At 38.1% G+C, this 22,158-nt stretch overlaps 1 protein-coding gene across 3 annotated transcripts in view; it reads right to left on the reverse strand.

Moving 5' to 3' along the window:
* P4HA1 (prolyl 4-hydroxylase subunit alpha 1) overlaps positions 1–15,089 on the reverse strand; it is an 89,690-nt gene extending 74,601 nt beyond the window's left edge. For 2 of the 3 annotated variants that reach the window (XM_047072941.1, XM_047072942.1), the window contains exon 1: positions 14,992–15,089. The gene's annotated coding sequence lies outside the window, so the exon portion shown is untranslated. Of the gene's footprint in view, positions 1–6,687; positions 6,787–14,991 lie in introns of those variants that run through there. The other variant, XM_047072943.1, reaches the window with a different exon arrangement.
* Between the last annotated feature and the right edge of the window lie 7,069 nt (positions 15,090–22,158).

The raw sequence follows: 22,158 nt of genomic DNA on the forward strand, positions 1-22,158 counted from the left end.
TGAGCAGGCACCTCTGACTCTTTCCAAGTGACTTCACCTAAACCAACAGGTTGAAGTTCACATTGGAAAGCTCCCTATTCGGCAAAAAAAAAAAAAAAAAGAAAAAGAAAAAAAGGAAAAAGAAAAAAAAAACCTACTTTTTCCTTCTTGAAACTCAATAAAAAATAGATCACCACAAAAACTGACATTCTGGAAGTACTCCTAAGGCTCCTCCCTTAAGTTTGCCACAAACTTCCAGAACCACACAGTAGTGAAATACACTGCTCTCTTGGCTACTTTATAGTAACTCTTTGGGAAGGCTTCTAGAATGCAGCAGATGCAGACACTTCCTCCCCTGGGCTCCTGCCAAAGCACAAGGCTTTTTCAAACTACTGGGCTGTCTGAAGAGTCTAGAATCTTCTCACTGTTTACACAGATTTCAGCCATAATTTTCTTCATGAATAAATGTTATTTAGAAAATACAAATGCTTTTGCTGTACTAATAGAAGGCTACTCAGAAATGTTGTCTAAACGTTTAACCCTGATAGGGAAGTTTAGATTTGTCGGGTAAGAGGTTATGATTTTTTCATAGCTAAAATATATTTTGTCACTAAAATTTTTTGTCATCTTTCACTGTCCTTAAACCTCTCAATGAATCAAGAACTATTAGTCTACAGATATCACCAAAGTTTGAAAACTACATTTTAAGAATGATAGAGCTTACATAAAAATTCAAATCATTAATCAAATGAAGAATAAATATACCTTTACCTTACAACATGCTGCAAATAAATTCTAGATGGATTAAAGAGCTATAATCACAAAAAAAAAACAACAAAAAGAAAAGTTACTGGGTCTCTAAAAAGAGAATTTCTGAACTTTAAAAATGAGACAAACAACCTATCAAAAGACAGATGGAAGTTAAATATGCAAAATAATCTAGGTTCAAATACATTTTAAAAACCCTATAAACTACAAACTAGGAAAATAAAGAAAATAGAGCTCATTAAAGGAGCTCATACAAATCAATAAGACCACTAAGGTATTAATAGAAAAGTGGATTAAGAACACAGAAAGTCACAAAAGAAAAACTAAAAATAGTTAAACAAAAAGTTCACTGAGTAATCAAGGACTTTTTTTTTTGTCCTTCAAATGAATAATTAAACAAATTTAACAAATTCACAATTAAAAATATTGATGGTGCTATATATATGTCAAGGAACTTAAAATGAGTATGTCCTTTAACTTTTGAATTTAAATAAAAACACAAATTTTAAAAATTAACAAACTCACAGTCATTGCTGGTGAGAATGCAAAATGGTACAGCCATCTTGGAAGACAGTTTAGCAGTTTCTTAAAAAATCAGACATACTTGGGGCGCCTGGGTGGCTCAGTCGGTTAAGCGTCCGACTTCAGCCAGGTCACGATCTCGCGGTCCAGGAGTTCGAGCCCCGCGTCAGGCTCTGGGCTGATGGCTCAGAGCCTGGAGCCTGTTTCCGATTCTGTGTCTCCCTCTCTCTCTGCCCCTCCCCTGTTCATGCTCTGTCTCTCTCTGTCCCAAAAATAAATAAACGTTGAAAAAAAAATAAAAATTAAAAAAAAAAAATCAGACATACTCTTAGCATACAATTTGGCAATTGTTTCCCTTTGTATATACCTCAAAAAGTTGAAAACTTATGTCCACACAAAACCTGCACATGGATATTTACAGATTTCTTCATAACGGCCAAAACTTGGAAGCAACCAAAATGTCCTTTAGTAGGTAAATAGATAAACGTGGTATACCCAGACAATGGAATATTATTCAGCGTTAAAAGGAAATGAGCTATCAAGCCATGAAGAGACATGAAGCAATCTTAAATGCATATTACTAAGTAAAAAAAAGCCAATCTGAAAAAGTTATGTACTGTATTATTCCAATTATATGACATTCTGGAAAAGGCAAAACTATGAAAACCATAAAAAGATCATTGATTGGGAGATGGGAGGATGAACAGATATAGCACAGAGGATTTATAGGCAGTGAAAATACTCTGTATGATATCATAATGACAAATACATCATTTATTTTTGGACATACATTGTCCAAACTCACAGAATATATAATACCAAGAGTGAATGGGTAATATAAACTATGTATGGACATTAGGCTATTATGATATGTCAATGTAGATTCATTAACTATAACAAATGTACCATTCTGGTGGGGGATGTTGAGGCTACACATGTGTGGGGGTAGGGAGTATATGGGAAATTTCTGTACAGGTTCTTTGCTATGAACCTAAATTGCTTTTAAAAAAATAAAGACTTGGGGCACCTGGGTGGCTCAGTCGGTTAAGCGGCCGACTTCGGCTCAGGTCATGATCTTGCGGTCCGTGAGTTCGAGCCCCGCGTCGGGCTCTGTGTTGACAGCTCAGAGCCTGGAGCCTGTTTCAGATTGTGTCTCCCTCTCTCTGACCCTCCCCGTTCATGCTCTGTCTCTCTCTGTCTCAAAAATAAATAAACATTAAAAAAAATAATAAAAAAATAAAAAAATAATAAAGACTTAAAATAAATTAACATCATACAACTCTAACCCTGGTGGAATCTGTATTGAATGAGATTAAGTTTCCACTACTCTGACAGAAAATCATAAATAAATACTGATCAAAACAAAGAAAAAACTTATCATAATATGATCATAACTATGCATGAAAATATGCAGAGGAAATTCACCAAAATGTAGTTGTCTCTGGAAAGAACATTAGGTCATTTTTTTTCTATTTCTCTGTATTTTCCAGATGTCCCAGAGTATATTTACTTTCATAGTGACAATATATACAAAATAATAAACCTAAAACATCAACACCCATACTATGTAGGTCACCCTAAGCTTTTAATGAAGTGGTTAACTACTCTCTAATACAAAAAAGTAGCTAACAAATACTATCCACATTACAGCATGTTCCATATTCTAACTCTATATGCCTCCAGATTTCTCTCTCTGCTACAAAGATAGTAAGCTTATATAAAAGCAACCCAGGGGGCGCCTGGGTGGCGCAGTCGGTTAAGCGTCCGACTTCAGCCAGGTCACGATCTCGCGGTCCGGGAGTTCGAGACCCGCGTCGGGCTCTGGGCTGATGGCTCGGAGCCTGGAGCCTGTTTCCGATTCTGTGTCTCCCTCTCTCTCTGCCCCTCCCCCGTTCATGCTCTGTCTCTCTCTGTCCCAAAAATAAATAAACATTGAAAAAAAAATTTTTTTAAAAGCAACCCAGATATCTAGCCATGAACTACAATGTCAGAGTAGTATACTTTTCTATTATCCTTCCTCCTAACAGACATATGATGCAGGCTAAGTCAGTCATTGACACTTATTCCCACGAACATAACGTCTCAGAGGTGGACTTGTGAAATGGTAAAAAGCAGCTCCTTCTGGAGTTGCTAAGCTCATAGGATGCAAATTGGGAGCAACACATGATCTTTCCCACTTGTCAAAGACACCTAGGAACCCAATCTATAAACAGAACAAAGTCGTGCAGAGATAATTGCAAGCTCCATAGACCTGATTCTTCCAATTATTGCTTTGAATCTGTGAGCTACCCCAATAACATTCCAATCCAGCAAGGGAGCCTCTAAATTCCCTTTTTAAGGAATTTTAAGTTAGTTCAAGTTGAATTTCTGTCACTTACAATGGAAAGTTCAGACCCACACAGCATTACCAAACTACCATGCCAACTTAAACTAGTTAATAAAAAGGAAGATAGCCCTATAGAACAGTAGTTCTCAAACTTTAGCTATATCAAAATCACCTAAAGGTCTGAGGTACTTAAATAATTTATACAAGTTCAGGTGATGGTGATATTGATGGTCTGGGGATCATACTTTGAAAACCACCAGATACAAACAAATCACACAAAAGGTGCTCTCCACCTTTAAGACAGTAAAATTTTACTTCAACTTATTTTTTGAAAAATATAATTGAATTTCTAATTACTCTAGTGAATAGTCCTCTAATCTCTTTTAATACTATGTCTCATCCCCATTTTTTCAGAAACCTTAAGGGGTGCCTGGATGGCTCAGTTGGTTAAGCATCAGACTTCAGCTCGTCATGATCTCACAGCTCGGGAGTTCAAGCCCCGTGTCAGGCTCTGTGTTGACAGCTGAGAGCCTGGACCCTGCTTCAGATTCTGTGTCTATGTCTCTCTGTCCCTCCCCCGCTCATGCCCATGCACCAGCACTCGCGCTCTCTCTCTCAAAAATAAATAAACAATAAAATTAAAAAAAAAAAGGAACCTTAAGTGACATGTTAATAAGCAAGCATATCTTTATCAATCACAGGTTTTTAAAACAATGGTTTCCTTACTTCTGATGTCTCATTTCCATTTACTTCCATCTCCATTCAGTTAACAGCTTGCAATGCAAATCATTACAAGCATCTAAGAGTCAAGCATCCTAAAAGACCTTAGGGTTTTATCAAAAATAGCAAGCTCAGTGGGTAAAACATGTGACTCTTGATCTTGGGGTTGTGAGTTTGAGCCCTATGATGGGTGTAGAGATTACTTAAAAAAAAAAAAAACTTAAAAAAAAAAATAGAAAGATACAAAAGTCTCCTGTTCTAAGTCCTAAAACAAGTTTGAAGTAGAATTTAAATGGGTTAAAGAGGATGCAAGGAAGGTAAATCTCAGCTGTCTAAAAAGACTAGACTCAAAAAAAAAAAAAAAAAAAAAAGAGCAGGACCTGGGTGGCTCATTCAGTTAGGTTTCCAACTCTTGATTTTGGCTCAGGTCATCTCACAAGGCTCCGTGCTGACAGCACAGACCTGCTTGGGATTCTCAGTCTCCCTCTCTCTGACCCTCCCTGCTCATGCTCACTTTCTCTCTCTCTCTCTCTCTCAAAATAAATAAATAAACTGAGAGAGAGAGAGAGAGAGAGAGAGAGAGAAAGAGAGAAAGAGAGAAAGAAAGACAAAAAGAAAGAAAGAAAGAAAGAAAGAAAAAGAAAGAAAGAAAAAGAAAGGAAAGGGGGGAAGAAAGCCAAAGAGGAGTCAAAGATACAAAGATAAGTTTATACGGCCATAAAATTTAGTGCTGAAACACTACAGAAAAATTACAGATAATATTTTGGACTTGGTTAGATGGTAGGTTCATCAGTGTTTATTATCTAATTTGTATAACATACATGTACATTACACATAATGTTTAATATGTATGAATATTATGTTTTAGAAACTATGAGGACAGATTTCTCCCATACTGTTTTCTAAACAGTTTTCTAAACTGTATGGAAGAAATCTTTCTGGAAAACATATTCTCAGGTAAGCCAGGATAAAAACAAATAGCAAAGTGTAATATTTATCCAAAACTTTCCTACAGTCCTTCTCCCAGGAAAGTCCAATCCCATATAGTCACAGGTCAATCAAACCTGGGAACAGATTTTAAAGCAGTTCTACTACATTGTAAATATTTACAACTTTGAGTTATCAGGATTCACTGAATTGTAGGTACAAGTTATTCAATGAGTTACTAGGAACAGGGTACCTGGCAAATAATTCTATTAGCCTTTCATTCTAACATTTTTCTTCCAAGAAAAAAAATTGCAACATTTTAAAAAGTTGGTCTTTCACAGACAAATCATCAAAAATTAATAAGGCTGACTAAAGAATGCTTGATATTCTAATCTAAACTTTCTCTGACACTAAAAATTTTCCACAGGTCTCCTTGCAACAGTCTCTCCATACCTTCCGTAACTACTCCAAATCTTCTTTTAGAGGGCTCCAACTTAAGTTTACTTAACCTCATACAAATCCCACATTCAACTGTTGGTCTTCCTGACATCTGTGTTAGACTTTAATTTTTTTGACAGTTTTTATAGTCAAAAATTAGGTCTTCTTTTTTTTTATAATTTTTTTAATGTTTATTTTTGAGAGAAAGACAGAGACAGAGCATGAGGGGTAGGGAGGACAGGTGGGCATGCAGAGACTGGGAGACACAGAATCCAAACCAGGCTTCAGGCTCTGAATTGTCAGCACAGAGCCCGATGTGGGGCTAGAACTCATGAACTGTGGGATCTTGACTGGAGCCGAAGTCAGACCCTCAACCAACTGAGCCACCCAGGTGCCCCCAAATTCAGCCTTCTAATTTAGGCTATTACAATGTGGTATATGTCAAGACTTGGCATGTCTCTTCCATATAAGCAGCATGGATTTTCTAAAACAACTGAGTACTTAACTAACAGAACTAAGTTACATTTCTGTTCTTCCCTATAATCCCTCTGGCAAATTGCCATTTGTTTTAACTTAACACCATGAATTCCAGTCATACTTCTGCTCCCAAAGAGAGTGAGCTACAGCTCTAGTAAATACAAGCTGACAGACAAGTGCTTTTATGGTTATGACCAACTTTTCTATCAAAAACTCAGAAATCACGTTAGCCTCTTTCCCACAGCTTTCTGTACTTGAGCAGTGAACCCAGCCATTGGCTTAATTCCAAATGAACAGCATTTTGAAATTTGATTGGAAAGAAGCTCTAAGTCAAGATCACCCTTAACTGAAAGTACTACACAGTCTGTCTTTTGGAGGTTCCTGCAAAATTCAAAGTCTTTCCTGTCAGAAAGAACCTGAGTATACCATTTCAAAAACACACACCTATTTTTGTCTGTGTGGTACTTCTACCGCGACTCCTTTCTTCTGGAAACTGTCCCTTCTACCTTTTTTTTTACTGCCCAATCTACCTTTAATTCATCTCCATAGTTTTATCAATCATGTTAAACAGCATGGTACTTCTCCCTCACCAAGTGGCCATTCAAAGTTCTTTCCTGGAAATTTTGAAAATAAAATTGAGAAAAGAAAGGGCAGGCACTCTTTGAATGCCTGAATTATATAAAGCTCAAAAGTAACAGACCAAGTTTAGACATGTGGGCCAAAAAGTAAATGAAATTTATCTAGAAAGAATAAAAAATGAAGCAGATATACAGAGAGAAAGATGGACAAGAGACAGAAGAAAACATTCTGATGTTCCAGATACTCTTGAAGTCTAATCACATTCCTAACCTCAATTGTTAAGACAACTCCCTTTCCCCACAATACTTACATGAATTCTACTGTGTGCTAGTATAAGTTGGGTTTCTGTTTAACCCAGAGTCATAATTAATAGTTTCTCTCATTAACCCTACAGTTAATATTCTTATAGGCAAAATAAATAATACGGTAATTTTTTTTGGCCTGTTAGAAATCCAATAAGTGCCACTTCTGTATCAGAGATACAGAGTTTAGAATATTACTTTAATCCATTTTTAAAAAAATATTTAAATTGGAATTTGGATTCAAAATTGAATTTAAACTTGCTTTGTTTTCCTTTACCAGTATTCTGCCTCACATTTGTTTCTGTGATGGTTATATTATTACCTAGCAAGCACACCTGTGGTTGTGAAAATAGTACACCAAAAAAGAAAATCCTCAGTTACTAATGTACTAGATTTTCATAGGTCTTTTAAACAGTTCTAGTTTCCACCTTACACAAAATAACTAGGAAACATGTAAAAATTCAAAAGTGAAATATGTATTTCACTTACACACAATGGAATATTACTTGGCGATCAAAAAGAATGAAACCTTGCCATTTCCAATAACGTGGATGGAACTAGAGTGTACTATGCTAAGTGAAGTCAGTCAGAGAAAGACAAATACCATATGATCTCACTCCTATGTGGAATTTAAGAAAGACACAGATGAACATAGGGGAAAGGAAGGAAAAACAAGATAAAAATGGAGAGAGAGGCAACTGTGAGAGACTCTTAAAAACAGAACAAACTGAGGGTTGCTGGAGGGGTGGTGGGTGGGAGGATGGGCTAAATGGGAGGGATGGGCATTAAGGAGGGCACTTGTTGGATGAGCACTGGGTATTATATGTAAGTGTTGAATCACTGGGTTCTACTCCTAAAACCAATACTACACTGTATGTTAACTAACCTAAATTTAAATAAATAAATTTAAAATAAAAGTGAATAAAATATATTATCAGTTTAAAAAAACTGAACTTAAATTCAATGTTTAAAGTTTCTGTTGCAACTACAAAAGTCAAGTTCTCCTAAACCAGAAACATTTTACAAATAAATATAGGCTGGAGAAAGTTTGAGAAAGAAATCAATCTTATTATTTATTATTAAAATGGTGCTATTCTTCAATGACTTTTAAACTGTATAATATACCCCTCAACTATTTCAAATGCTTCAGTTAAAAATGCATAAATTTCCCAATGTACGAAAAAAGGTCAGGATTCTTGTGTCCAGAATACAGAATATAAAAAATTTACCATATGTGATATTAAAAGCCCCCGAATTAGTAAGATTCATCAATAATGTCCACCTTTATTTGGTGGTCCCCTTAACAGGAAGCCGAATAAGCAGAAAAGGTATCAAAATATGAGGTCAAATTTGACCATCAGCCAGTAATTTAAAAAAACACCAGTAATTTAGATGGAAGGGTCTAAGAGGATACTTGACACATAGAAGACACTTAAGAAATGATACTTTTGGATGTGAGGCAAGAATTTAAGAATAGATGGACTTGTTGCCAAAGATGTCTCAAGGGATGTATAAAAAGAAAAGACTTGGTGAATGGTGGGAAGCCCAGGAAACCTCAATCCTGGGCTAAGACAGTGAGAAGGAACAAGTAGCCTAGTCTACTAGCAGACAGCTGCAGACTTTCATAATTTAAGAATTTGAGTAGGAAAAGTGAACAGAGGCAGTGGAAGGGAAAAAGGAAAAGAAGCAACCATTAAATTACACATGTTTTATTTGTGGCTTATAAATGCTGGTATTTCCAAATATTAACATAGTCTATATATTCTGACTTTAAGAAAGACCTTGCAGCATCTTCTCTTGGCTATATTAACTGGTTTATATTAATGAAACTGAGTATTTAATAACATAAACGTCAATAAATATTGGTTAAATTAAAAAACCAGCAGTAATATAAAAAGCAACAATCTGTTAGCGATTCAAACTCTTAAAACTAGGTTTGTTTTCTACTTTGGAGAGTGGGGAAATATATATGTGGGGAAGTTTTAAAGTCTAATCTCTATGCTTAAAGATTTTGTATACACACACACACACATACATTAAAACTTCACACAGTAATGGGGCGCCTGGGTGGCTCAGTCTGTTGAGCATCCGACTGAGGCTCACTCAGGTCATGATCTCACGGCTTGTGGGTTCGAGCCCCGCGTCAGGCTCCATGCTGACAGCTCAGAGCCTGGAGCCTACTTCCGATTCTGGGCCTGCCACCCCCCCCCCCCCCGTGCCTTCTCCCGCTCATGCTATCTCTCTCTCTCAAAAATAAACATTAAAAAAAAAAAAAAAAAAACTTCACACAATAATTAACTACAAAAATGTTACCTGAGAAGTGGAATCACAATTATCTTCACTCAACCTCTGCATTTTAATAACCATTTGATAGAACATTTCTATTTCTGTAAGTAAATAAGTGAGCTAAAAAACAAAGTCAAAGTAGCACAAATTCAAATCATGAACAGAGTTAGCAAAATCCAAATATTCAACTCCCCAGCTCTACTAGTTGACACAATACCACTATCAATCCCTTTTGCTCCAAAACAAATTTCATTTATTTTTTATTTACCTAGGAAGTCCTGACAAGACAATGTTAGTGTCTTCACCACTCTAAGGATATAAGTGAAAAAGTAAAATTTAGATATTTACATTTTAGAATTTTTAAGCTTAAATAAGGAACATGAGGTGATGACAAAATATTCCAAAAGCAGAATTTTCAATGAAATATGTAGATCAGTAGAACAAAATAGAGAATCCAGACACAGAAAATGGATCTGTTTGGGGGCGCCTGGGTGGCTCAGTCGGTTAAGCAGCCGACTTCGGCTCAGGTCATGATTTCGTGGTCCGTGGGTTCGAGCCCCGCGTCAGGCTCTGTGCTAACAGCTCAGAGCCTGGAGCCTGTTTCAGATTCTGTGTCCCCTCTCTCTGATCCTCCCCCATTCATGCTCTGTCTCTCTCTGTCTCAAAAATACATAAATGTTAAAAAAAATTAAAAAAAAAAGAAAATGAATCTCTTAGACAAAGGTATAAAGGCAACTCAATAAAGCAAAAATAGTCTAGTAGTTAGATATTCATATGCAAAAAAACTTTTTTATTTGGGCACCTCATATTTCCTAATGGACAATGGGTAGCTCCCTGCCCAGGAATTTATATACATTTTAGGACAAATTCCACTTTTCTTTCCCTCTACTCATTCTAGCCTTCAATTCCCTCCTTTTTTTCTAATGCCAGATCCAAAGCTGTCAAGTTCAGAAAAATATATATGAAATAAAATCACATACACTGGAATAGGGAGAGATAAATTCATGGTTGCAGAAATGTGAATCTAGATACGGGTTTCCATTCAACACATACTCAGATTTAATATCAAGTAAAATGTTGGTACTGTGCTTGTATAGCATGTAACTTTCCTGTCTTATTTCTCCTACAAAACATTTCTCATCACTCTTTGGATTTTCCCATAGGCTACCAGGCACATTATAAATGCTTTTAAAATTAAATTGAGTGGGGGCACCTGAGTGGCTCAGTTGGTTAAGCTTCTGACTTCAGCTCAGGTCCTGATCTTGTGGTCCGTGAGTTCAAGCCCCGAGTCGGGCTCTGTGCTGACAGCTCAGAGCCTGGAGCCTGCTTCAGATTCCCTGTCTCCCTCTCTCTCTGCCCCTCCCCTGCTCATGCTATCTGTCTGTCTGTCTCTCTCTCTCAAAAATAAATAAACATAAAAACAAATTTAAAAAAAATTTTTTTAAATGCTCCCATGTTTAAAAAACTAAATAAATTAAACAAGTTAAATTCAATTAAGTGGAATGATTAAGTTAGTCACTACTAACCAGGAACCCTACCTTATTTCAACATTTATGATACATTGGTAATACAGTAAATTGATTTTTTACCCATTCTATTTCCTCAAACTCAATCTGATCAATTATTGGGAATTAAATAATGTGAATCAGAAAACAGACAACCTGGGTCCAAGTTCTAGTGCTGACAGTTACTGTATTCTTGGGCAAATTACTTGACTTCTCTGAGCCTCAGTTTCCTCATCTGTAAAATGGGGGTGATATAAAACTACCTCACAGAATTATTTTAAGGATCAAATTATATATGAAACAACACTCTAAAAAATATAAAGTACTTTCATTACTATCAAGTAGATTTAAAAAATCTCTTTTTAGAGCCTAGTCCAATGCCCCTAGAAAATTCTTTCAGGGGTAAGAAAAATTACTGATACTTCAAGGTTTATTGTCAAATGTTTTTTTTCCTAAGGAAAAAAAATGCAGATAGAAAACTGGTTAAAGTTTATTGTAGCTATACAGGTGTATAAAATAAACCACTAATTTATAGCCTTCTCTTTGCACTATTTATAATGGAGAAACAGTTCAAATGCCCAACAAGAAAAAAAGGATGAGTACATTAATTTAACATAACATTACTATTTAAATGAAAAATAGGTAAACCACCAAAACATGGACATATTTATATGAAACACTAAGCAAGAAGAGGAAGAAGTCTAAGATAGTATGCATTCACAGATGACACTATGTAAGAAGCATGAATCCTGTACTGTATTTTTGCCAATGTCCAACCAAATATACTAATAGTCAAACTTATCATCCAAATCAACATCAGGAAAAGGAATGTTTTTCATTATACCAAGTTCAAAAATTACTGGAGTAATCTTTTTTTTTAAGTTTAGCTATATATTTTGAGAGAGAGATAGCATGAGTTGGGAAGGGACAGAGAGGGAGAGAGAGAGGGAGAGAGAGGGAGAGAGAGAGAAAAAGAGAGAGTGAGAATCCCAAGCAGGCTCCACACTGTCAGCACAGAGCCAAATGCAGGGCTTGAACTTATGAACCGTGAGATCATGACCTGAGCTGAAATCAAGGGCTTGACTGTTAACCAACTCAGCCACCGGGGCACCCCATTGCTAGAGTAATTTTAATGAAGAATTTTGAATTTCTAGTTTTTATTAAGGCACAATATTTGGCCAGAAAAAAACTAATGAGAAGATAGCTTAAATTTATACAAATAAATTTCATTGAGTAGAAACATGAATGAAGTTTTAACTAGTTTCACAAATACACATGCACACTTTATTTGGCTTGTCTCTTACATATTCATATATTGTACACACACCATTATGATTTAATTATAAGATTTAAGTTCTCACTGTAAGAAGAGGACTGGTTTAATGCCAAAGGCCTATGCAATTTATTTTTGTTTACATTCAAGCATTTTCCACTTTCAGAATAGAACCAAAGAGATATTACAACAGAGATATTACAACACAGAAGGGGAAGCCAGAAGGGGGAGCAATGTAATATACGATTGCCTAGGCAATTTAGCAACTTAATAATTCTTTAACTTCTGTTAAAACTCTTTCAGCAAAAGTTTATTATTGTCATCTATATACTCAAGTCCAATCAGACTTAGAAGCTCAGTTCCATTTTCATAAATATTCAAGAAATACTGCATCAAGATACCTAGATGTACTTAAAGATTAACTTTTTTTATCCTTATGATAATTTACAGATGTGTGGGGTTGGGGGAGGGGAGTATCTATAAATGGTATATAATATTCCATGCAGATGTTTGCACTTGCATTTTCTGACCCAGGATCCATACCTCTGTCAGATTCTCAATGGATTTCATGACCTTAAAATAAGTTGAGAACTGTTACTATGTATCTCACAGGGCACATTTTCAAACCTAAGAGCAGTAATTATATCCCAGTTGATAATTAATTGCTAAATAAATTAAGGCATTCCTTCCACAGAAAAGAAGGCTTGCAGCTTTACCACTGGGTCCCCAGAATAACTCTTGCTGCATCCCTGGAATAAAAGCAGGAGTTTGAACTTAACCACCTTATGAAAGACACTGCTTGTCAGTATACAACCCGCTCTGCAGTATTAGAAAAGGTTAACTAACATCTCTTTATCAAAAAGCCAAGATTCACCTGCAACAACCTGGACCACCTAGGTGACAGAAAAGCTTTCTTTTTTCAATAGTCTTTTGCACTGTCTAAATTGTTCTATGGTAATTAAAAGTTACATATATTTATTTTATCTGTTTTACTACCTTAGTTACCAAGACACAAAATGTCAAATGTAATTATCTGCTTACCAAAGTCCTGGCTTTTAGTACTTCAAAATAAAACTCATTTTAGGATCTCAAAGGAAACAGCATAATCCATCTAAAAGGAAACAAAGTAGTCCTCTTCCTAGTTAGTCTATGTTAAATCTATAAAAAGCACTTGCCATCAGCTATCTAAAATACTGGCAGGACTTAAGGCATAACGTTTCAAAACCAAAACTGATATGGCTTTTAAAGGTAAGTGATAAAACCTACACTTCCCACAAAAAGGAAAAGGTAAAATTCAAGGTTCTTAAAATTCTGAAATTATACTCACAGGCCAAAAAGCCAAAGTTAAAGAAAAAAAACACATAATGTCTATTTAAACTTTAAATGGAGGCAAAACATGTTAAAGGTTGTTCACTTTCAGCTTATTGAATATTTTCTTAAGGTATGTATCCTTAAGGTATGTATCCATTTGCTCCATAGAAACTCGACCAGAAAATCCTTTCAGAAGGTTTTATAAATTAGATTCCAATGTTCCTGCTATTTCATCTGATTATTTCAGAAGACTGGCCTCATTCATAAGGCTATTCACACATCTAAACCTAAAAGTGGAAACACGTTTCTTCCCAGAAACTTTTTTTTTTAATGAGCAAAAACTATGAAAGAACACTGCTGCCACGTCTTTTCCCCTCCCCCACTCACGTAGTGGCTGTTTCATCCCTTTGGAGTGCATTCCAAGGGAAAGTCGGGGAGCCACAGCTCTCGGAGAAACCAGAAACAGTTAAATTGAAATTGGCAAGCCTCTGTGGCCTTTCAGATCAATTCCTAAAAGGAGAGCTAGCTTCTTCATCATCCCTTTCTTAAAGCAAACAGCGCAAAATTCCAAGAGTCTTCACTCCCCGGAACGCATGTTTGTGTCTAAAAACTGAACTGTATTTAATACATTCGATTATTTAGGAGAAATAGTCCCCTAGAAATAGGCGAGATGGTACCATTCATCCTCCCCCTTTAAAACATGTATCTGGAGGGCCATTCGTGCAATCCAACTCAAAATTCTCACACAACCATGGAACTCGTTTTAATGATGTGGACTTTTAGAAGCAGCAAACTCTCTGCTGAGAGAAAGAAAGTGGGGGGGGGGTGCGTAGCTCTTGTGCCTTTAAAAAAAAATCGTGGAGGAAGAGGGAAGGAAGAGCAGCTTTCCCGACGACCGGGTGATCTGACAGCCGCCTTCCTCAACCGAGCAGCCCGAAACTCGGCGCCCCGGGCTGCATCTAGCTGCTCCAGCAGCACCGCTGCGCGCAACAGATGAGTCGAGCCTGAACTTCTCCAGCTGGGTCCGCTTCCCAGACCCGACGACTTTTCGACAGGGTAGAAACGCCTCGAGTGCTTCAGCTCCTGCTCTAAGCTTTAAAACCCGCTCTTTACCCGGCCACATGCTAACCATCTGCGGCGGTGGAGGCCAGAAACCCACGCCCCGCCCTCGCGTTCCCCCCAGCTTTTGTAGGGAGGATCAGGTACGAGGAGAGCTCGGAAAAATCAACAGGGTGAGCCCTCCCCGGGAAGGAAGGAATATTCAAGAAAGTCCTGGTCCCCAGGGCGGAGACAGAGACTGCCGCAGCCCCAACGGTCGGGGGCGCCGACCAGGCAGGAGACGGGAAGGGGAGCACGGAGAAGGGCAGTAGGGCCTCTGGGGCAGCCAAGGGGCGCGGGGCACGAGGCCGAGTCTCCAGAAATGAAGGTATTAAGGCCACTGTGGTAAACTGGAGAACCCTCCGCTCCCAAGCCATCCCACCAGAGAAGGGAGGGACCGGACCGCCACAGCCGTCCGAGAAGGGCCACAGCGGTCCTAGGGCCGAAGCTACAGCCCCCAGGGTCGGGGAAGCGTCTCACCTGGGAAGTGGGGCGGGAGGGGCGGCGCGTTCTTCAGTCCCCTGTAGCCTGCTCTTGGGCCCGATACCTGCTCCTTCCCCTCAGCCCGCTGGCGACGCGACTGGGCAGCAGAGGGAGCCAGTTAGCCCTTTTATAACCTCTAGGCTGCGACGGCAGCGCTAGGGAGGAGGCGACTGCAGCCCTCGCTACGTGAGCTCGATCACACCAGCGCCCCGGAGACTGCGCAGGCGCCCAGCCCGCACCTCCCTCCGGTCCGCGCCCGCGGCCCACACCCGTACTCCCACCAGCCCCAGAGTCCTAGGCAGGCGGGGGACAGCGGGCGGGCCTGGGGTTGTGATGCGCCTGCGCAGGCTTCTCGCCACGCCACCGTCACCTTCGTTACCTCGGATTTGCCTCGCTGCTGTTCATCAGGTTGTTTAACGCCTTAATTTCAAGATCAGCCTAGGCCTGGGCGTCGAAACCACCAGCAATGAGATAACTTAAATATGAGAAGAGGAACATGGGAGCGTAGAAAATGAAGCTAAAAAGAAGCCTCGGGTGGAAAATAATACAATGCATTCCCTGTTAGTTTGTCTGCTGTCTTGGCCCTGAGGCTTTTTGCTTTATCCCCCTTTTCACCTCTTATGTCATTTTATACGAATCTCACTCTATCTGACACCTTTATGCTTTATCAGTAGATAATGGACTGTGGGCTCCTGAGACAGATTGTTGGGGTTCAGTTCCCAGCTGAGCTGGGCATGAACCTGTCTTTATCTCAGTTTCCCTGTCTGTAAAACGGGAAAGATGGTAGGTATCCCATAGGATTGCTGTGAGAATTAAATGAGATAATGTATGTAAAGCACTTCGTGCATTCCTAGCACGCAGAAAGGACTGAGCAAATACTGAGTAAATACTAGATGGTGTCGTTATACCCTATAAGGCATCCAGTCTTGTGTTTGGTCTTATTCTAACATTTGCCTTGGCCATTATATTCCTAAAAGAAGAAAGCCTTGCTATCAGGGAGCAGATAATGAAGGAGATACTTTGACCCTTGTCAGTAAAAGAGAAGAATGACTTCTCTAAGATTTGTGATTCATTAAAAATTGTTTCTAAAGTTTTCCATGTATGCCAAAAAGCATAGCAAAAATTAACATTTGACTCTTATCTAGGAGGCAGAGTTGATTAAATAGATACAGAGAGCGGGTACTTTGGAAGCTCTAGGCATCCAGAAAGTACATATGATGATGTCTAACTCAGAGGTTCTCAAAGTGTATTTGGGGGTCCACAAGGTCAAAATTACTTCATACTAAGACTGGGCTTTTCCAGAGTCTACATGTTAGGTGATATTGCAACAGATTCAATGCAGAAGCAGATATGAGAATTCTATTAAGCTAGATATGGAGATTTGCAGAAATGTAAAATAATGCGACTCTTCTCACTAAATGCTTTTTGCTTTGAAAGAATAGTTATATTTCATTAAAATTTATTATTTATGCTAACATGTAACAGCTTTATTGTTTTTTATTTTTAAATGAATTAATAAATATTTTATATGTTTATTTTAACTCCTAATACCATTAATGTTGATAGATATCCTCAAAAAGCTTTTTGGAGTCCTCAGTACTTTTTAGGAGTGAGATGGTCAGGAGATCAAAGAGTTTGAAAACTTCTAGTCTAAACAATAAACAGAGCCCTTTGACACAAGAGGCAAATTTTACCTCAAATGGAGGTGTAATCAACATATCCACTGACCCTGTCTGAGCTGACTGAAAATTGACAATCCACCCTATAAATAAAATGGCCCCAGCCCCTGAGGGAGATTTACTGTGAAGCTAAGAAAACTTCAACTTGGGGGGGGGGGGGGGGGACAGGGACTTCATTGGCATTCACCTTTTACAAGGCTCTGGAAGGGGCCCTAGCAGTATATGCACACAGTTCACAAAAATTTTAACTGCAATCTTTAGACTGCAAACTCTTTCTTCACTGATTTCTCCTCTGTCACACTTCCCCTTGTCCAGTGGTGTAGGAGTGGCTAGCAGGCATTTTTTAAATTTAGCTCCAGGAAGTTGAGTTAGAATACATTTGGTTTGAGTTTAGCGGGATATATTTTTGTAACGCACAGTTACTTCTATGCATAGTTAAAATATTGCCAGCTGTCCCAGTGTAGGAATGGCATCCAAGAATACTACCACCCATTATGCCAACCCACCCATCATTGTAAAACAAAGGTGCAGGGCCAGACATTTTATAGCTATTTGAATGTATCCTATGTTTTACCATCAAAAAATACGTATAGTGGAGCAGAAACAAAGCTGAAACTTAGGGAGCCTGAAGATAATCTGCGGGAGATTCTTCTAATTACTTGGGTCCATAAAAATGTTTTAAAAGTAGCCTCTACCCCCAATGTGGGGCTCAAAGTCACAACCCCAAGATCAAGAGTCACATGCTCTACCAACTAACCCAGCCGGGTGCTCCTGGATTTGTAAAATATTTCTTTTTTACATTTTTATTCATTTTTTGAGAGACAGAGAGAAACAGCATGAATGGGAGAGAGGCAGAGAGAGAGGGAGACACAGAATCTGGAGCAGGCTCTAAACTGTCAGCACAGAGCCCCAAAACAGGGCTCAAACACACAAACCATGAGATCATGACCTGAGCCGAAGTCAGATGCTTAACCGACTGAGCCACCCAGGTGCCCCTTGTTTTTGTTTTTGTTTTAGAGAGAAAGAGCATATGAGCGGGGGAGAGGGGCAGACAGAGAGGAAGAGAGCCTGACACAGGGCCAATTCCACGACCCTGAGATCATAACCCAAGCCAAAATCAAGAATCACTCAACGAACCTAGGTGCTTTGTCAAAGGCAGTTTTAATCAAACTGCATTCACATATAAGAAACAATTAGAAATCACTTGGGAGAGTAGATAAGTATTGAGTTGTGAGAATTATAAAATACTACATACTTTACTTGACAGGAGAAATAATAAAGTTGAATTTGATAAAATAGGTAAGTGTGGATAGGTTTTCCAGCAGGGGATTAAGATGATGGAAGCAATATTTTAGAATATTATGCTATGTGAATTAGAAAAGAAAGAACATGGAGTCTAGATTAGTAGTCCAAGATTCATTGAATAAATATTTATGGAACGCCTACCAACTGTGTCTAAGACATTGCCTACTGAGCTGTGGAAGATCAAACTTTAATTAGACAGTTTCTTAAAGAGTTTATAAATTTATTGGACAGAGTGATATATGATTCCTGCTGTCATATAACTTGGAGTCCTTTGAAGAAAACTGACAATACAGTAAATAAGTACATATATAGATACATATTAATTATAATAAAAGAAACTAAGGTGCTATGGAAAAAGAATAACAGTAGGGACATAATTTAGATAACTAACACAGGGAAAGTGTCGCTGAAGAAGTGACACATAAACTGAGACCTGAGTTGGCCAGATGAAGTGTGTGAACAAGAGCATTCTAAAGAGAGAATAGTAAGTGTGAGGAGCGTGTGACAGGAAAAAACTTGATGCATTTGAGAAGCTGAAAGAAATTCAGTGTGCTTGTGGTTCCATAAGCAAGGGAGAAACGAGAGTCACTGGTATGCAAAGGCTAGATTATGAAGGGCCTGTTTAGTACTGAAACAAGTACAATGGAAAGGCACTGAAATATTTTATTTTTCAAATTTTATTTATTTTTTTATTTTGAGAGAGAGAGAGGGCATGAGCAGGGAAGGGGCAGAGAGAGAAAGAGGGAGAGAAAGAATCCCAAGCAGGCTTCACACTCAGCACCTACCATGATGTGGAGCTCAATCTCACAACCATGAGATCATGACCTGAGCCAAAATCCAGAGTCAGATGCTTAACCAACTAAGCCACCCAGACGTCCCTGAGGTATTTTAAATAGTGTGGTAATATTATGTTATTTACTTTCACAAAGGAAAAACGCAATGTAAGAATATGAGTTTTCCATGTCACTGGACATGGGGATGGGCCTTGGGACAAGGAGCAACAGGGACTTTCTGTTTAATCATGAGTAGGAACATGAAAGTCAAGGGATGAATGCAGCTGAAACTGGAAACCATTCCAGTCACTAACATCCTGTCAGTGTGGCATTGAGGAAAGTGGCTGCAACGGGGTAGCTAGACCAACTGTATCCTGTGGCCTAGATAGGTATGCTCACTGTGGCAGGCAGAATAATGGCCCCTCAAAGATGTTCACATCCTACTCCCTTACACCTGTGACTCTGTTACTTTACGCGGCAAAAGAACTTTGCAGATGTAATTAAATTAAGAACCTTTATGTGGTGAGAGTAGTCTGTATTATCCATGTGGGCCATATTCAATTAAATGATTCATTAAAGCCGAGAAACTTTCCCAGCTGTGATCAGAGAAACAGCTGTGAGGATGGAAGCAAAGTGAGATATTTGTTACACTGCTGATTGGAAGATGGAGAGAGGGGGCAATGAATCAAGGACTTTGGGAAGCCTCTAGAAACCAGCAAAGGCAAGAAAACAGATTCTTCCCTATAGCCTCCAGAAGGAACATAGCCCTGCCAATACTTTTGATTTTAACCCAGTGAGACCTATGGAAAACTTCTGACCTACAGAACTGTAAGATAGTAAATTTGTATTATTTAAGCTGTTAAGTTGGTGGTAATTTATCACAGAAGCATTAAGAAACTAATACATTCACTTATATGACTATGACTGAAACAATAGCTGAAGACAATGACATTTCTCAAGGGTCTGAGTAAATTTCCTAATGTTCTGGCCTAGAAATGAATGTAGTAAATTAGGACTGACCCCTTACACAGGATAAGCATTCCTGAAATCATGGGAATTATCTGAGGAAGAGGAAGCTAGAGAGAAAGTCCTCTCAGTAAGCAAGACAGAAGCATTAAGACCTTCAATCATATTGGTAAAAGGCATATGACTTCATATTGTACCCTCAAGCTGGCACAGCAGGGCATATTAGTTACACAGAGAATGTGCCATGGTCTCTACTTTGGAAAACTGGCAGAATAATGGTATCAACAACCAAAATAAGGAAGTTGGGAAAGTGAGCTGAATTTGCAGAGCAGTTGAAGAGTTTGATTTTGAATCTTGATTGGATTTGAAATGACAGAAAGGGACTCAGAGATGAACCAGAGGTTGGAACTATCAGATAAAGACTTCAAACTAGTGAAAAAAAGTGGACAACATGCATGAACAAATGGGGAATTTCAGAAGATAGATGAAAATTACAAGAAAGAGTCAAAGGAAGGTTCTAGGGGGGAAAATCCCATAATATTCAGAGATGAATAATTCTTTTGTTGGACTTATCAGTGTAGTCAACACAGCTGAGAAAAGATCAGGTCATCCAAACCAATACCAGTTTCACCGCCATCTGAAGAAAATACAGCATTTCTATGAAACCTTCCCTAAGCTGAAATGCCATAAAGTAAAGAAGCAATCACTATTAATTTATATGGAAATTTTTTTAGCATTCCCAGACCCCAAAAATAACTTCTTTTAGGCTTTTCTGGTATTTTAGGACACATCTTGCTAACAGATACACAAAATAAATCAAGATAAAGAACAGATGCTCACAGACACAGTGCAAAGGTATGGTGGCTTGATGCTGGATGCTGAGTGTAATTCCTGGGGAAGAAGCTTGGTAGTGCCACTCTCTCTGTTAGAAGTGCATACTGCCTCATAATAGTTCACTGCAAAATAAACATTGAACATTGTTTTTGCTTTTTGTCTTTTTTGGTAAAAGCAAAAATCCTCTTCTGATTTCTTTCAGTTAGCAAAAACGGGTACTGATGTAGGTCTTTCATAAATGCAAAGTGGTGTCACGCAGACTTTTGAAAAGTAGGGGATGCCAGTATACAAAGAGAAAAAAAGTAAAAAACAAGTAGAATAACAACAAAATTCGCTGTGGGACAGTTTCAAAAATCCTACGTATTTTAGCTGGAGTTCCAGAAGGGGAAGAGAAAGAAAAATGAACCTTTAGAAATATCTGCAAAAATAATGACAAAGTATATTCCAAAAATAATAAAATCAAACTGCATATCCAAGAAACTCATCTACTCCAAAATTAGAGGAGGCCCCTTATCCTGATAAGCCTGACTCACATTAGTAAAGTGACCATCTGTCTTGCCACAGTAATTAGGAATGGGCGCTTAATCCAGGTCCCAAACAGTTCATGACATTCTTTTGATCTCAGGAATTGTCTGGTTAAAGGTTCAGAAAATGGAGATTGTAGCCTAAATTGATCCAAATAGAGTGAAGACCAATACTTTTGTTTCATGGCTGAGGGTAGACATATTTTCTGGATAGTAACAAAAAAGTAAATAGCCCTAAGGTCTTCTGGAAGCCCTTCTCCTACCATGATGAAAGCCAACTTGAGAACAGAGCCAATATATGAAATAGGTCAGAGCTGAGATGGAGTAAAAGTATCTGAGGCCTAAACTACAGTTGGATATGTTAGCTATGCAAATTGATAAATTCCCTTATTGTTTAAGTAAATTAAATTTAAATTTTCCCAAATCTCAATCACAAGTAACCAAACACATCTTAACTGATGTAGTGCCCTAGCACTAGTATTAAGAGTCATTTTAGAGAAGGCTCCAATTCAACTCTCAGCTGTTTTCTTGTTTTGAACCAAATTTCTAATTCCCAAAGGAGGTATACTTGTTTTCCAAAAGGAAAACAGTGGTATCAGGGGAATACAGAACAACTTTTGTTTTCACTCTATTTGGATCAATTTGTTCTAGTAAGAAAGTCTGTTTTAGTTATTCACTTATTCATTCATTCATTCACACATATTTATTGAACACTTACTATTCCAGGTATTATACCCAGCATTGTAAATACATTAGTGAATAAGGCACACTTATTTATTAATTTTGGTTGTGAACAATTTATGAATAGCATGACAGCTGTATCAGACTCCAGTTACTCCTTTCCCATTTTCTGATATTTTTTCCTTAGCAATGTTTCACTCTTTGAATATAAATAACTTGAGTCCTAAATATTACATATTTTCAAGTGCTATAGCTTGCAGGGGAATGTCCAACAGCTATTCTGTCAAACAGGAAATGTTTACAAATTAAAAAAATATTTTATTGCAAACAAGATAGATTTCAGAAGAATGCTTCTGTTTAGACACAAAACATCTGACTTAGCTGTCTGAAAGATTTGTAGAG

Source organism: Lynx rufus, unplaced genomic scaffold, assembly GCF_022079265.1.
Source record: "Lynx rufus isolate CCGP_SWC_20201006 ecotype Redwood Valley unplaced genomic scaffold, mLynRuf1.p SCAF_11, whole genome shotgun sequence".
NCBI lineage: Eukaryota > Metazoa > Chordata > Mammalia > Carnivora > Felidae > Lynx > Lynx rufus.